Raw genomic sequence first — 12,198 nt, forward strand, 5'->3', positions numbered from 1 at the left:
GCTAGGACTTAATCTGGTTTGTTTTGCGTTTGAATTTGGGTTAACCTCTTCGTGGAGCTAACCTTTCCGTGGAGCTCTAAGGTTTCTAAAACGAAACACATCCAGGTGTCCAATCGGCCACGTAGTTTTTCTCTCAAAACCATGTATAGGCCGTCGCTGGCTTCGTTCGAATTAAGGGTTGTGGTTTCTTTAAAATCGTTGGAAAACATTGTTTGAACCTCTTCGAGTCGTTTATTGTGTTGATATTCTGACAGGGTGGGTAATTGATGTATTTTGGAACGATTTTCCGTCATCGCTTGTCAAATTTGGTTTGGGACAAACCGGTTTCGGCATTGCGCCATCATCAGTGTCTATTGTCCTTCTCTCTTCATTATGTTTCTAGCCCAGGATCTCGGACCTTTTTGAGAAAAAACTTAACGCAAAATCGGATCTATGAAGCAGCGGGTTACAATGCCCACCAAAAAGGCCGGGTGAACGGATACGGGGTTGGTCTCGCAATCATTACATATGACGTGCGCAGTATTATCTTTTCAACACCGACATCGGACTTAAGGACAACATATCAGTAGGTATGTGTGTATAGTCGTCCGGTCCGTTGATGCCACCTCTGAAATAAATACACATGTGCCCACTCCGTCTCATCTGTTGCTCGACAGAATATCACTTCAAAACTAGGGCTTAGCCAAAAATTGTACAATTTTCGGTGACTTCAATGCATAACAGCTCTGATACGACTTTAAGGCACAAGTGGTAAGAACTGTCCCAGTTCACCACCCAGTCGGTTACTCTCCTCACTCAGTCTAAGAGGTACGGGAGTTTTTCAAGATTATAGATGCGGTCTAGTGCCACATTTCAACTCATGAGATGTCGGTACAAGTACCGAAGCTTACCGGGTTCTTATTAGACAAAGGACTGCTCCCTCAAACTCGCAAACTTCGGAGAGTGTCTACGCGTCTACATAACATAAAAGCAATGATGCGTCCTCTTCCATAATGATGGCAGTGGCTAAAAAGCCATCAAAGGGCTAACAATATTCCTTCACCTTTGTCATCACTGAAATATGGAAGCAGAAAAGAGTTGTACCCATACTGAAACTTGTGAAACCAGCCAACCAAAGCGAGTCATATCGTCCGATGCATCTTCCGAGACGTTAGAAACTATTTAGCTCTCTTCTAACAGCGCAAGCAAGATAATCCTCTCTACATGGCGTGTTGAAACCCTTCAAATGGCAAACAGCGCCACTCTCTAAGTTGTAGAGGAAACATTTATTCCCCAGAGGCCTGTCGATTTCAGAAACGAAACATTGAAATTAAGTAGGATTAAGCGAGGGTGTGACAGTTTCGTTCCCATCCCCCAAACATTCGTCATAATGATTAAGAGGTTCTGTTTAATCTAGGTAATTCACAAGGTCTGCTGTGTTGACGGTACTATGCCGGATATAGATGCGGTATGTTCCAGCACCATTAAGGTACTAGCGCGACCATTTGGTATATGACTTAATGTGACTACATTGAGTCTTCTAGGCCATACCGGCCACCAGCCCTTATTTCCATGAGGAACTTAGGGTCGCCAGAGCCTAGCCTGCTAAATATTTGTATGATACATGCATATTTGTAACAGGATGCGACTCGCGTAGATGATGTTGACAACTGGGTTGCGGAAGCTATGAATTGCGCTTGTCAACCCCACGCAAGGTTTTCTAGTCGTCGTCTGTGCTATGTTTCAATAAAAAATTTACAACGGATATGACACTTTGTGAGCTGCTTAATTTTTTCAGAAAAGAAAAAAGAGACATAATTTCCTCACGGCACATTAAATAATTACGTCGCTGTTAATACCAATCAATTTGTTCCCATTTGAATAGAAAATTACTGATGGCAACACTCTGATAAAATCTATTGAAATTACCATATCTAACATCAAAAAAATGTAAAAAATTTATATAAACGACTTAACAGTGACTATAACTTTAATGCGCCCCATCGCTACCACCACAGCCTTCCGAAGATTTTATTTATGCATGTTTGTAATGTGTGGTACCAAGCATTTGAAGAATCGGTTCTGTTGAGTACTTCCAGCGGTTCTGTTGAGTACTTCCATGGCAGTCGGACTTACTTTCATATCGGTATACGAAATAAATCAGCATTATGCATTAATCCAAATGAATATCCAGCAACTTATTGACACATTTTCGCCTACAGAGAGAAAACTTATAAGGAACTACGGAAACCCGCTAGAATAAAATTCGCTATATTTGTTTGTCTATAAGCTTATACTACATTTACACTGCACCAAATGAGTCATTTTGGGTGAAAAAATTTCAAATGCGATGCATTTCTACATACGAAATGACTCATTTGATCGCATTTCATCGTATTTGGCCTGCAAATGCAATCCACTCATGCAATCCGCACACGCTTTTGACATTTCCGAACTAAAGGGCTAATTAAACTTCTTTGGGAAAAACTTTAGAACAACTAAGGCATGACGTAGCTGAATGCGTTTGTAACCATTTCAACTATCGTAGGAGTGCGGGTTCGACTCCCACTCCCGGGAGAAAAGGCTTTGAAGAGATTTACAAGGTATAATCGAAACAGCTGTCGCCTTGGCCGTCCTGATGTCACGTTGTTTAAATTTTTCCCAAATTATTAAATAAATTATAAACTTCCTTAACCCTAACGCCATAGTCGTAACCATACCCATATCTATATCCATCTCCAATGTGATCGATTAATCGTGAAAATTTCATAAAAACGAAGGAGACGCAGAAAATTACAAACATATTCCACAAAAAATAAGTCTATTAGTCATAACGTATCCAAAACAATGAATAAGATCTAAAAAATCTTATAACTTTAAACGAGCAATTCTTGTATATTCGTATATTTTTATGTTTGTATAGACGAACGATCTCGGGAACGGCTCAACCGATTTAAATGAAATTTGGCATATAGATAATGTATCACCTTTTAAGACTTTCTACCTAGGTGTTGCCACTCAGAATATTTCACAATTATTCGAAATTAAAAAAAAATTCCTTGAGATATGCGGATATGGGTATCAGACGAAAGGTATTTCACTCCGCATTACAATAGGGACATTTTTGAGTATGGTTGCCATTACGGTTGCCACCTATTCGCAATAAAAAAAATTGCATGAAATATGCCGATATGGGTATCAAGCGAAAGGTATTTCACTCCGCATTACAATCGGGGCCTTTTTTGAGTAGGTTTGCAATTTAGGGTTGCCACCTATTCGAAATGAAAAAAACTTGAATGAGATATACTGATATGGGTATCAAACGAAAGGTATTTCACACCGCATTACAATAGGGACATTTTTGAGTAGGGTTGCCATTTAGGGTTGGGGTAGTTAGACGAAATAGTACTCTACTTACTCATATTTTATTAAAGCTTTAAAGGAGAACATTAAAGTTAAAAATCTTCGTAAAAAAATCGTATACATGATTCGACTTAATTTTCTTAATTTCAAACACGCTAATAAAATTGAAATCAATATCAAGGTACCGTGGCAAATTCTAGCAAAATATATTGAAATGCATATTTTTGGCAAATATGAAATGAATAATTGCAATTTCTCACAGATTACTATTAGAAAGATTTCTACCCGTAGCAAAAAGATATCTCACCAAGGTAATTTTTTGAACACTAGAGGCATATGTTCAATTTGAAAACGACATCTAACCATTTAACTACTTACCAACAGATGCCGCTTAGGGAAGTAAGTTGGCATTTAATTAAACTAACTGATAGTTGTCATTCGTGAAATTTACAAGTTTTTGGAATGTAACAAAATTGTGAGACTTTCATAGTGTATAACTAAAAAGATTTTGAAATTAATAATTCGGCGCATGAAGATACTCGACCTAAATAACTTAGTTATCGAGTTCACTAATTGTCATAACAATCCCTTATACTATAGGCTAGAATTACCCATTTCAAATTTTTCATTCCAGTTCATTTTGCGGTTAGTGTTTGATATGTTTTGAAATCTATTTTTAAGGAAATCAAATATTGGTAAGAAAAAATATATAATATATGTACATATAAAAAAAGTAGAGTTTGATTAGTGATGACATGTAGAACAAAGAATGTTATGCGGCATACTCGAAGATTGCCGAGCAAAGCTCGGTCGCCCAAGGTACTGTTATTTAATTCACTAACTCAAATATTTTTAGGTTATGGATATGGCGAGAAACCAAATACCAATTGGTTGGCTATGGTATGGTTGTGGCGTTAGCGTTATGGTATGGCACCATTAATCGATTAGATTGATTTCCATAAAGTAGGTTCGATCAGGTGTTTTATCTGGTTATGGTTATATGGTTATAAGTCACCATTAATTGGCCCTTAAAAGAAACCCCGCAAGTACGTATTGGTTGAACGACGTATCGTAACCTTACTGCTGTACCAGAGCTAGAAAAGTTTCTTTTAGTTTTTTGAAGCCGAGCTGACAATTATACCAGTAACTGCTTTGCATTTTTGAAATTTGTTTGCTTTTTATGTTTAATCAATTACGTCAGCGCATTTTTTTGCGATGATTTGCTGTCCTGGCATTCGAGTGTTGCAGGGAAGGAAATACGAATGAGGCCAATGTAAACGCTTTCAAATGACCAGTGAAAATGTAATATTCGGTAAGGTTGAGTGGCAGCTACCTCGGGTAGAATAAACTCACTTCGAAAACCTTCTCTTCTCTTGTGATTTTGGCTATTAATCACAGATAAATTTTGTGAGTTTTGCTTGGTTTTTTTTTTAGATTGAGTGTTCACTTATTTTGTCGCACTTTTGGATTGACGTGCTTCGTTTTCCCAGTTGAACTCACCGTAAACGTTCCTATGGCATTTTTAAATTGAGTTTCGGTTTCATTCGACTTTTTTCTGATTTTTGAAAAAAATTTACGGGGACTCATCATTCATTCATTCAATCACTCATTTTGTAATTCCTATAAGACACGGAGGTGTCTTTAGAGAAACCGGTTGTTGTTACTGCATTTAACCCCACTGAGCGAACACCCTTGGTGTTACCAATTGGCAGCAGTAAGCAGAGCGAAGAAGTAACTGGCTCGTCTTGCTGGACCGCCATAACCGTTTAAACGTTTAAGCGCCAATTAAGTAAGCAAGCGAACACCTAAATTCATAAACTGTTATCAAAATGATCTTATAGTAGATTTAGGATTCCGACAACATTTACAACAAGATTAAAAAAAGCCTCTACATCTTTTAAAAGTGCCCCATGGACAGCCGCCTATAAGGAGAAAGAAATATTTGAGGAATCACCTTTTAAGACTCATATTGTATAATTTCGTCTGTGAAAACAGAATTTTTAAAGCATATACCGCTAACTGACTGCCTAAAAATTCCGTAATCTTTGTCCCGATGTCTCTTAAAGCTAGATGCCAAGATGCCATGGCTGAATTAGAAAGGTCTTATGCGATCCACCACAATTTAGGGGAAGAGTTAACTTTGGACATTAGACTTAATTCGTGGACATTATTCGCCTCTTAGCTACTGCGGGTAAATAAGCATCTAACCCTATGAGTAATACGCGAACGACATCTTTGATCTCGAATGGAGCCTTGATTACGAGATGTTGTAAAGAGGCGTGGATAGTGATTCGAGATCTTTCTCTCACACGGTCACCAATGGCTGCTCTTCCTGCCGCAGAACACATGAAAAGAGCAACACTAAGTAAATAAGCAGGGCATGCGCATTTTAACAACAGGTGCATATTTCTCTAATGAATGAAAGCGAGCTAGGTCAGATATTTGATCTTATCGGGACATCAGTCTGTTTTCAGTGCTTGTCAAGGTGCTGGAGAGACTGATGGTGGCGAGACTTAGGAGACGAGGTATAAAAAAAACATGAACATATGTATATTAAGAATGCTGTTAAAAGTTGGAGGACAGTGAGCGCTTGGAGAAGCTTGAAGACGCGGAAAAAAAATTGTGGAGGAGTTATTAATCAGGCAATCGTCTTTTGATCGATATCGTGGCGCTTTAGATGGCGTTTACAGGTTTACTGGTGTGTTTTATGTAAAAGCTAGGAACATTGCAGCTACAATGAGGGAGGTACAAGTAGATCCGGAACATTTCGTTTGAAGCAGAAAGGTCGAGATTTAGATTTAAGTAAGCATAAACAGATACTAAAGAGTCGGTACTGCAAGGAACAGGGGCATCCTTAGGAAACTTCAAATGCAAATGTTAGATATCCAAATGCAGAAGAGTTTTTGACTCGAATGTGATGTTGCAAAGGAACCGAAAGTCGTGAACCGTAAAAATTTATCAATTATTGAAAAATTTAAAATTTCTCTATTTAATGAGATAAAATTATTTAATTTTAAAATCTAAAAAATTAATATATAAAAACAATAACTAACAATATATAGTATATAAAAATTAAAGTTAATCATTTTCAAAATACAAGCAGGATAGCCTAGCAGTTTCATCGTGTGATTCGAGGTTCGAATCTCGGTGAAACCTTTGATAACATTACGAAATTGCCTGATGATGATTGCGTGGCGGTTTTCGAAATGGTACCATAGCAATATGCCAGTGAATGTTTCTTTCTTTTCAGTTTCTCTTAGAAAAACGTAATAATTGAATATTCAATTATTATAAGCCGGTGTTAAGCCCATGAATTCTTAAATAATAAGTATAAATTGAACACACCATTAAACAAACAAACATTAATAACATTTATTAATATATAATTTTAAAATTTTTGATTTTTATAGATTATTTTATCGTAAAACTTTTAGCTACTAAATTTGATAACCTTGGAAATAAAGTATCAAAATTTTGGATTTTTTACAAAATCCCAATTTTTTTTTAAAGCCAGAATTTAAGTATATATATGTTAAGATAGTCCTCGAACTAAAAAAAAGGTGGTTAGTGTGTCCACCGTGCAATGGCAATTGGTACCAAACTAAATGAGCTTTTGGGCGGCCGTCAAACGACTCTTTGACCTGTGTGCTTTGACGCCGTGGGGTTGTATTGACGCCGTTAGGTGGTTACGTTGTACCCCTCATACGCTATCTTCACTACTTTGGAGAGAGAAAAATTCTTTGGAACCGGTTTTTCTGATCTGTGCATCACTAATACATATATGTATGTATGTATTTGCATTATCAAACAACACATTTATTACGCCTCAATCGTCAAAATTGTTTTTCTCTTCAAAAGCAGACACATACATATGCTTATGTACAAACATTCAGGCATATCCACATGTTTGTTGTTGCCATTAATGGTTTTGTATTCAGCAGTTGTTGTTGTTGCAGTTGGCTTTTGTAGTTAATGCTGCCGTTGCTATTGCCGCTGCTCTTTTCAGGATATCAAATTACACCGACTATAGAGAAAATAAAATAAGCACCAGTGCCATTCAACATTCACCAAAAACAAAACAACAATAACATACACTTAGGCATCGGCAACGCTATGGTCGAATACAACGAATGTTGCATGAAGCATTGCTGAGTGATAGGATACAACAAGCAAACGGCAATCATAAGTTTATTGCTTTGTTGTTGTTTTCGCTTACTGAGCTACTGTAATGTACTACATAGAGATAATGTTGATGTTGTATATCTGGCGATGTTGATGCAAAGTACCGACGGGGATTTGCTATGCCGCAGTACTTATATTCAAATATGCTTGTTAACGTTTTCAATTGTGATTGCCTATCTTCTCTCTCGCACAAAATCAACGACAAGCTGAGTTGATCATCAGATGATGCTGATCAGAGATACGACAAATATCTACATTGATTCTACAACAAAGCTGTAAGCATAAACAACTAGATCTGGGTCATTAACCAAACTTGTGATGAGAAGATGTACTTACACGCATAAATATCTTTGTACTTATGTATGGATGTATGTACATTTGTACAGGTATAGCTGATCTTTCAACAAAGGTATTGCCAGCGTTGCCAGCATTTTAAGAAAAAAGTTTGTAATTAAAAATTTAGACATCAAGAAAATCACCACTTATTTTCTTCTAAAAAGAAATTTATTAGCATTTTGATCCTTTCTCGTTTTATTAAATGTAAATTTTATTCCAATTATACCGTTTTGGGTTTTGGGGAGTGTTTTGGTCGAAAAATTGACCCTTTCGCCATTTTTATTTCGGAGGTTCGAAAATTATTTTTTTGTGTATACGTTAGGGCTGGGACTATCCGCATATTCGAATATCCGGATATCCATACGGATATCCGTTGACACGGATAAAATGCGGACGGCATAGATATCCGGTTAATATTCGTTTGTGAAACTATCCGGATATCAGGATTTATGAAGATCCGGTTAATAACCGTATTTTTGGATATCCAATGAAGGCAATAAATTGATGTACCATATATGTTTATCTGACATTAATAACAATAAATTCGTGGGGCATTTAAATCAATTAACAGCGTTTTTTCGCAATATATACAAATGGCGCTGTTCTTATTTTCACTTGTTTGTAAAATTGTAGCTTTTTAATTTTCGATGTTAATTTAATAATCTACAAACATATTTTGTGAATAATTTTTCGATGTTAGCTTCGTTCATTATGCAGATATTCAACTTTTATATTCCAGTATCCGGACATACGGATATCCGGATTTTTCGTTTACGTATCCGGATAGCCGAACAGCGGATATCCGGATTTCCCATTTATGAATCTGGATATCCGGACAGCCAGATTTTTTGCTAGCTATCAGATTATTCGAATATCCGGTTTATCCGGATAGTTGAAAAATCCGAATACAGTTCACAGCCCTAGTATGCGTAGTGGAACTTTTTTTCCTGTGCCCAAATCCTATAGAAAAATCGATGGCGCGATATCGGTTAATAAACCGGCCCAGTCTAATAAGTATACCGGATTGATCAAGATCTGAGTTGATTAAGCCATATTTGTCTGTCTGTTTGAACGCAAACTACTCCAGTTTTCGCGATATCTTGGTGTGGTTTTGTCAGCGGGCACATTTTGGTGTCGGATTAGACATTTGTCGGAACCTACCGGATCGGACCACTCAAGCATATATCCCCTATACAACCGATTTTTTAGAAAAGAGTTTTTTTTGTAATATCTTTCTCAATTTATTAGTTAGTAGCTTCAAATTTAACAATATGCTTTACTTTATGGCACATATTATTTTCTGAAAAAAAAAAAAAATCGTAGAGATCTATCGTATTTATAGCATAAGTATATCCCATACAACCTATTGCTCATATAAGGAACATTTCGCAATTTCTACACAAGCTACAAGCTTAAAATTTCACCAAATGTATACGTATATAGTATATATTGTTGTCTGAAAAAATCGTAGAGGTTGGTCATATATATAGTAGTACCCTATACAAACCGATAAGGAGCTATTTCAGCTAGAAGCTTCAAATTTCACCAAATCCTTACGTATACATCATATGTCTATTGTTCAGGTAAGTGATTCAAGGTTATATATACATAGATATCTCATGCAGAGCACAGGAAACATGCAACTTTGTATCTTCACACAAACTACCGATACATTTGTGTACCTTTCATGAAAATGAAATGGTATATTAAGTTTGTCACGAATATCAAAACTGTAAGTCCTTAAAAGAGAAAAGATAGACCCACCAATAATTACACCAAATTGATCAGGTTGACAATCTGGTTAAGAGAACGTTTTTAAAAAGGAGGTGGCCTAAGGGCCTGTTAATATTCAAATAGATACCTCCTTTGGTATAGGGACCATACACGGTGCGTTTGACTCGTGAGTCATTTGTATACGTGATGACTCGCTGTCATTATTACACAAATTTTGATTTCCACGTGTAATGTGTCATGTTAGAATTATGTCGGCGCAGCTAACAGTAATATGTTTCGCGTCTTACCGATGACTTAAGGCTCATTCTATAATCGCTCTAATTATTTGAGTATTTGTTAAAAGAGCCAGCTAAAATAACTCCAATTTAAAAATAAATCTCTACTTATGGCAACGCTGATTTTTGTAGATTGGAATTTTATGATTTGATATGAGACGAGATTTCAAAGGCTGTTAAATTTGATGATGGCTTTGAAATTATGATCATTCCAACAATACTACATAAATAAAGATTTAGCCCCATACTTATGTAGACACAAACAACTGTTATCAAAGTATTTAAAAAAAAAATAAAGTGAATCCGAAAACTTAAAAAAAGAAAAAAAAAAAAGCAAGCGTCGGCAAAGTTCGAATGATGTACCAGACATTATGGCTCTTTCTAGTATTTGATTCACACAGGTCGCGTGGAATGCATAATTGCCATACCGCGTCATGCCAATTGCTTTCCAGATTTTCAGAACATCACTAACGCTGATGATCATCATACATTAAAGTTAAGCCCTATGGCATAAATCACGTCGGACGCTTTGGTGCAGAGATATGTAGATACATCTAAAATACTTACTTGGGAAAGTCTTTCTATATGGGTTCTCCCCTTGCCAGTGGTTTGTTAAGCTTTCCAAATGTATCACAGACATGAAAAGGTTTTCAAAAATAGTTCAACTGTCATAGCAGATGCTTTTCCGAGTTATTCGGACAATTTGTAAGAGACAAAATAAAAAGGAGCGTTTCACACATCTCATAAAAAGGCCGGCCTTAATCTTGTCGAACAAGAAAAGAATGTGTAAAAAATTATCGCTGTTTTGATCTAGGCATGTGATATGTAGGGAGCGGTTCATTTGAATTGGATAGACTTAAATTTATCAAAAAGCAATTGCGCCAAGCTTGTGAAGTGGAAAAAAGTAAGTGTTATTAAAGACCATATTTGGGGCCTCCCAAAGATAAACTGTTGTGAGGCTATGAGAAACCGCTTTCCGAGGAAATCCAGAATGGTGCTTAGCTTTAGAAATGTGCCTACTTTCTTGTTTTAGGAGTCGACGTATTCTTAGACTTCGTTTCGCGACGACATCACATTTGAGAAGTATGTGATTTGCAGTCTCATAGTCGCTATAGCAGAACCAACAGAGAATGTTTGACCGCCTATCTGGTTTGTGCATTTGGCGTTATAGTCTGCAGCGATCTGTGTATCTGTATGCTTGTTAAAATTCTAAGGTTGCTTTTTGTGAGTTTAATCACGTATTTATAATGCTTTGTGTTGTATCCTCCTATTAGTGCCTTTGCCTGTCGCAGTCCTGGACTTTCACGCCAGTGATGTTCTCAAAGGCATGCCTTTTCCTGCCTGAGCTCTTCCCTTATTGTGCGTGCTCATATTACCATGATAGGTTCTGACCATATTAGCTCTGCGGACGCTGCCTTCCTGGTCGCTTACTCGTTTCCATCCACCCCTCTGTGCCTCAGTAAACAAGCCAACTGAATGATGTTATTAACCCATAAACGATTCAATCTTTTCACGCACTTAAGGATTTTTGATGATGCAAAGGAAGAAGATTTTGCGTAGAGCGCGCCTGACTGTCGCAGAGTATAACGATTCCCTCATAAGTGTCGCCTCTTTGCAGATTGGTGCACACCGGCTTTTGGCGATAACCTCAGTCTGGAAAATGCTCGGATATTTTCCGAGTGGTATGGACATTTTGGTTCTGGGACGAAGAACACCGCTCCGAAGCCCCTTCTGCGTTTTTTTTTAATTTTATTCGGTTTACTTTTTAATTTCCAATGTTTTTTATTAAATAAAATATCAGGAGCTATTCTGTTTTTGCGCAGGCCTGCTAAAACTTCTCTTTATTTTATAATCCTTTCTTTCTACTGAAAAGGGCATTGCCACATTATCACATTTTTACAAGTGAATTTACTTAATCACTAGGAAGACCTAACCTAATTTTGCCTACAGAGGGCAGCGTCAGTATTTACAGAGTAGAAGCGAACACCTGATTGGTTGTTCGCCACATTCGTTACCTTAAATGCAGGTTGCCGTACTTTTACACTAAATGATTGCGTTTACCGAACTTCTTATTCTATTCCTCAATAGATGGCAGTAATAATACCACTCTTAAGGTTGGTACGCAACTATTTTCGGATAGCAACCGACACTTCCACATTTCAGTGGATTACAGCTTCGGCCAACCTGACTATAATCGACTCGATTATTTATGAGTTTTTTCTATTTACATATTATGTACTTATTCTATCTAAACCTAATACATGCGTGAAGTGTCGCCTGGGTGTTGCTGAGGGCTATTCAACTCTTTTTGGTCTGCTGACCATCTTCT

The 12,198-nt window shown here is 37.0% G+C and overlaps 1 protein-coding gene across 1 annotated transcript in view; it reads right to left on the reverse strand.

Moving 5' to 3' along the window:
• The window catches only part of so (sine oculis), a 178,468-nt gene that overhangs the window by 8,544 nt on the left and 157,726 nt on the right, over positions 1 to 12,198 (reverse strand). The window lies entirely within an intron of this gene.

This window comes from Eurosta solidaginis, chromosome 3, assembly GCF_040869045.1.
Source record: "Eurosta solidaginis isolate ZX-2024a chromosome 3, ASM4086904v1, whole genome shotgun sequence".
In the NCBI taxonomy this organism is placed as follows: Eukaryota; Metazoa; Arthropoda; class Insecta; order Diptera; family Tephritidae; genus Eurosta; species Eurosta solidaginis.